Here is a 6013-nt window from a genome sequence, read left to right on the forward strand (position 1 = left end):
ACATGGTTGTGAACGAAACTCAGTAAATGCCGTGGTGCAAACAACATACAGAAGATATAAGGAACTATTTCATAATATCAGTGATAGATACCTGGCTGTAAAGGTAACAGCTATGTAAAGAGGATAAATTTTTAAACTTTAAACGTAAGCTAAATGGAAGCCTTCACTGAATGGAAAAGCATACCACAAAGACTGCAACTTATTTTTTAAAAAAATCTGTTCTCCCCAGCATATCTGTACATTTAAGACCCTGCCAATGAAATGTCAACATTACTTTTTTCTTCAGATTTATTTTTATTTTATGTGTATGAGTGTTTCCCCTGCACATATGTGTATGCACATGTGTGTATGCTGCTCACAGAGGTCAGAAGAAGTCATCCGATCCCCTAGACCTGGAGTTAGGATGGCTGGGAGCCACCGAGTGGGTGCTGGGAACTGAACCCGGGCCCTCCGTAGGAGCAACAAGTACTCGTAACCACTGAGTCATCTCTCCAGCCTCCCAACATTACTTTTTGATTCATCAAGATGTTTATAGGGTAGGAATATCCTAGAAATGTCTCAAAAGAAATATAATGTTAAAATGCATCAGTATGTAAGAGCATGGACAAACCAGGCCATGGGGGATCAGAACCCTGGATCCACCCACAGTGGAAGGAGAGAACCATCTCCCAAAAGTTGTCCTGTGACCTCCACACCTGCACCATGGAATGCATGTGTCTGCACACACACACACACACACACACACAAACACACAAATTGAAAAATTGGAAAAAAAACATAATGAGGGTACTAGCTTTATTGAGATACTAAGCATATTTTGTACATGAAACATGGGACTGAAATTTATCTTAAAGACCCCCGGGGGAGTTCTTTCATAATCCCACTGAAGGCCAGGCCTGGGGGCATCTACCTGTGATCCTAGCATTTAGGAATTGGAGGCAAGAGAACCAGAAGTTCAAGGCCATCTCTAGTTTTGTCTTGGTTTTGATTTGTGTGTTTGTCTTGTGTTTGAAACAGAGACTCACTGTGTAGACTTGGAGAGCCTGGAATTTACAGAAATCCTCCTGCCTCTACCTCCCCAGTGCTGGGATTAAAGTGCAAGGGCTACCATGATGCCCGGTCTGCATATGGGTTTTGTTTGCTGTGGTTTGGTTTGGTTTCTTTGAGACAGTTTCTCACTGGTCTGGAACTTGGTGAGTAAGCTAGATTGGCTGGCCAGCAAGCCCCCGGCGATCCTCCTGTCTCTGCCCCACCCCCACCCCAGTGCACAGAGTACAGGTTTCCACCATACCTGGTTTTTTTCATGGAGGGGGCACATGCCAGGACACAGATGTGGAGGTCAAAGGACAACAGGCAGGAGCTGGTTCTCTCTTTCCACCGTGTGAGTACCGGGATCGAACTCATGTCATCAGACTTGGTAGCAGTTGCTGTTACCTGCTAAGCCCCATCGTTGGCCCTTCAGGAGAGTTTTAGAGGAAGGCTTTTGGTATGACACTGAGAAAACCCTGGTCTTCCTTCTGCTTCCTTTCCAAGTCTTGGAAAACCAGAGGCAGAAGAACCACTTCCTTTTTGTGTGGTTAGAGGTTATTTAGTCTCTGTAAAGTTTCCTCACCTGATTGGTAGATGAGAATTATAAATAACCCTTGCTCTATTTTGTTCATGCCGTTGCCACGATTACTTCATAAGAGGTGTACCTGACAGTTTTATACACTGCCAAATCCCACACAAAACTGTGCAAACGTTTAGTATTGGAATGTAGTTTGGGGACTGGATTCTGGTACTCAGATTAACTCTCCCTTTCTCCCTCTCTGTCTCTGTCTCTGTCTCTGTCTGTCTGTCTGTCTCTCTCTCATTCTGTCTCTGTCTCTGTCTCTCTCTCTCTCTCTCTCTCTCTTTGTGTGTGTGTGTGTGTGTGTGTGTGTGTGTGTGTGTGTGTGTGTGTATCTCAGAAGAAAGGCCCATGAGACATGATCTGTGTACACCAGGCTGGCCTTCAACTTGCTACACATCCAAGAATGACCTTGAACTTCTGACACACTGGACCCTCCCTCCCCAGCCAGGTCCTCTTGGAGAGTTGGTTCTCTTTCTCAGAGGAAACTTCCTGAGGAAATGACCTTGTATTGCATTGTGAGAAGAAGATATATGCTGTGTTTGTCAGGAGGTAAGACTTTGTGCCAGGCATAAGTGACAGTTTGGACAAAGGCCTGAAGAGAGGAAAAGGTGAGCCCATCTCAAGAGAGTAGAGAACTGCTGACCTTATAGGCTGTCAGAAAATAAGAGCTGACAAGTCAGGTGAGGAGAGGCCTCAAAACCACAAGCATTTCACTTGCCCCATGGACTATCAAGGCATCGCCTGTCAACTCTTACCCAACACCCCCAGTGGCTGTAAGAAGAAACCAGGCCATTACCTTTAGGATAGTTTTTAAAAACTCTTGTGTTTATTAATCCATAAAAATTGCATCTTACTTTATCACACACAAAGTAATGATTTCTCCGTCAAGTGAGAAAAAAAAAATTCTTCGGTTAAACTGAATTCCATCAAGACATAGCATATTTTTTCTGTGGCTCCCGTAAGCCACAGACTTAATTAAATATACAAAGCTAAAAAGCATGGCAAGCTTAGCATCTCGGTAGAATATTACTTCTGCTATCTTGATGATCAAGGCCACGACACAGAAGGCTACACTCTAGAGAAGCCCTCTTAGGACTTCAGGGACAAGGCTCTGGTGAGGGAGACCACAAGAGGACACGCTCTGCAGAGAAATTCCATTCTGGTGCCTCAGCCATTTCCAGTCTTCTCTGCGGCTTTCTCGATGAACATGCCCCACTAAGCACCTTTAGTCTGACCTCTCGTTGCCTACCGCAAAGCTTAGGGGGATTCGTGACTACTTGTGTTTTTTTTCCCACCACACTGTGTTTTCTGCTCCATGAGTGGATGTGGAGGTGGAGCTATAGGAAGGGAGGCATCGCTGGGCGTGGTGGGCTCCGAATGGAGAGATTTCCAGAAGGCGAGGTTGAAAAACAAAGCAGCCTCCATCATTTGTGACCTGAAGAGCACCCGGGCGCGGAGGTCCCAGTGCTGGTGACTTTTCCTACCTATTGAGGCACGTGATAGGCTGTTGAAGGTAGCTGCTCTTCCGAGCCAGCAGGAAGTCCTTCCCTTCCCCCACAGATCTAGGAACTAGCTCTTTGTGCACTAGATCTTTGAGTCTGCATGTATGCCTAAAACCCTTAGTGACCAAACTTGGAATGATGGTGTGTTCTCATAATTCCAGCACTCACGAGGCAGGGGGAGCATGTGCTCTGGCCCAGCCTGAGTTACACAGCAACAGTACTTGTCTCAAAATACCAACGGAGGGGGTGAGAATGAGGATACCTGGGACAATTTGAAGCAGCAACTTGAAGAGCCCTATCCATTTATGTTCAAAATGGGAAGCAGGAGGCAGCAGAGGAGTCCTCCTTGAGCCTTCTCATCTTTGGAACTTGTTTTTATTTTTTTTTTTTTTATTTTTTTATTTTTTTTTTTTGTTAATTTGTTTTTCTAGACAGGGTTTATCTGTGTAGCCTTGGCTGTGCTGAGCTTGCTTTGTAGACCAAGCTGGTCTCGAACTCGCAGAGACCAGCCTGCCTCTGCCTCCCCGAGGGCTGGGATTACAGGTATGTGCCTTTTTTTTTAAAAAAACCAGCTAAGGGACTACTAGAGTATAAAAAGATCACAGGGCAAGGATGGCGTGGTGATTTGGATAAGGACACCCCTCCCCCACAGACCTATAGGAAGCTGCACTATTAAGAGGTGTGGCCTTGTTACAGACAGTGTGTCGCTGGGGCTGTGCTTGGAGGTATCAGAACGCTCAAGCCTAGCCGGTCCCTGTCACTTCCTGGTGTCTGCCCATCCAGATGTAGGAGTCTCAGCCACCTCTCCAGCACCATATCTGCGTGTGTGCTGCCGCTGTGCTTCCTGTCATGACAATAATAGTTCACGAGAATAAACCTCTGAAACTATAAACCAGCCCCAATGAAATGTTTTCCTTTATAAGAGCTGCTGTGGTCATGGTGTCTCTTCACAGCAATAAAACCCTAACTAAGACAGATGCGATGATCATCTTTTGCCTGGGAATGGCGGCCACTGGGGAGGGGATCCAGACAGATGAATGCAGCTATTGATTCACAGTAGGGTGATGGGGGCTTGTTACACAATCCTTTCTATAGTTTGTTTACATTTGAAAATTTCCAAGATTCCAAACAAATTCCTGCCCTTGTAGAGTTTATGTTCTCTATGAAAAGAGACCAGGCTGAGGTGTGGCTCAGTGGGCTTTGCTCTGGCTTCCCTCTGGACAGCCCTGTGGCCATACTGTCTTCCCCACAGGCCTAACTCTCACAGGTCTGGGGTCAGCTCTTTACACTGCTGTCTCTTCTCTTCTCTGATTCCAGAAAAAGAAAGCTGGACCCTCACCTTTAGGGATCAACCTCGAATCATAAACAGGACCAGTTTGGAGCAGGTGACAGTACAGTGCACCGCAGGACTAATGGCTGAGGACCGGGCTGGGACGGAAAGCAAAACAGCAACAGCAGAGAGTTGGTGGCGTGTGATGAAGGGGAGAAAGTTACAAAGCTGTCCTCACAAATTCCTACCAGGCTTAGACATGGCACCAAGTTGAAAGGCTACCATCTGACCTAGAAGAATGTTTTCTGTTTCTAGTTTAATTTTTGTTTGTTAATTTGTTTTGAGAAAAATTCCTCAAGGAAAAATTCCTCAAGGTCTCATGTGTTAACGTAGATGGCCCAGAATTGGCTTTGTATGCTAGGCTGGCCTCAAACATAAGAGATCTGCCTACTTCTGTCTCTGGGATGCTTCAATTAAAGAGGTGCACCACACCTGGCTAGAAGAATGTTTTTTGGCTTTAAAAATCTGATGTAGCTGGTATTCCTTCCTGAACCCCATACCATTGCCTTACTGGTCTCTGCTGGTGTCTAGAGATCACATTTATTTATTACTTCTCTGGTTGTCGCAACAAAGTATCTGACAAGAGGAAAGAAGGAGATATTTCCTTTTGTTCACCATTGTAGGGCACAGTCCTTCATCGATCCTGGCAGGGAAGGCATGGCAGTGAAGGCGCCTCACATTAGCAGGCAGGAAGCAGCGGGAAATAAGTGATGCTGTTCAATGGGATTTCTCTGTTTCCTTCAGTTCAAGGTCCCACACGATAGATTGCTGCTGCCCACATTTAGGCTGACTTCTCGCCTCTATTAATCCACCTGAAATCATAACCAGAGGTTCGTCCGCATCAAATTGACAGTCTACACATCTATTCCTTGCAGCATAGTCTCTGGGCTGTGTTTTCCTAACTCCCATGACAACACAGAGAGTTTTTGGCTGTTTATCACCTGCTTCTCCCACCATTTTCTTCCCCACTTCCACCCTGCACATTAGCATTTTGAGAAAACCCCACCTGGTCTCTCTGCACAGTGAAGTCCTCCTCAGGTCAAGGGGCCATCAAAGCTCTCTCTATCCGCTGAGCAGAGAGCCACATAAGTCCTCAGTCCTTTGGCTCCAACTCACTCTAATGGGTTCTCATCCACTTAGGTTTTTTTTATGCTCCCTCAAAACATTACCACTAAACCTATAAAATCCCTTTCATTCCTATCCCCTGAGTCTCTGTTCTTGCCATTTCCTGTCTCTGGACATCTACCTCTTCTCATTCTTGCACTATAACTGCACCAGTCTTTTAAGGTCCCTTCTTGAGTCAGCTTCTCTATAAGCACTTCAGTGATGACTCTAGTTAGATGTGAGATCATACTCCTGACACATACCTTCCTTCCATCTACCCTTCCTTCCTTCTTCCCTTTCTTCCTTTCCTCACTACCTCCCTTCCTCCCTCTCTTTATTTCTTTCAGTTTTGCTTGGGGTTTTCTTCTTGTTGTTGAGTGCGGTGTGTGTGTGTCTGTGCGTTCCTCATGCTTGCATGGCAAGTATGTCATCCTCTCGTCCACATCTGCAGCCTGAGTGTGCTTT

General features: G+C 45.7%; 1 long non-coding RNA gene across 1 annotated transcript in view; it reads left to right on the forward strand.

The window, feature by feature from the left end:
- LOC132652356 (uncharacterized) overlaps window positions 1-4860 on the forward strand; it is a 17361-nt gene extending 12501 nt beyond the window's left edge. The window contains exon 5 of the long non-coding RNA XR_009589866.1: window positions 4432-4860. This is a non-coding gene — a long non-coding RNA (uncharacterized LOC132652356). The remainder of the gene's footprint in view (window positions 1-4431) is intronic.
- Window positions 4861-6013: the final 1153 nt, after the last annotated feature.

The sequence above is a fragment of the Meriones unguiculatus genome, chromosome 1 (genome assembly GCF_030254825.1).
Source record: "Meriones unguiculatus strain TT.TT164.6M chromosome 1, Bangor_MerUng_6.1, whole genome shotgun sequence".
NCBI classification, from domain to species: domain Eukaryota; kingdom Metazoa; phylum Chordata; class Mammalia; order Rodentia; family Muridae; genus Meriones; species Meriones unguiculatus.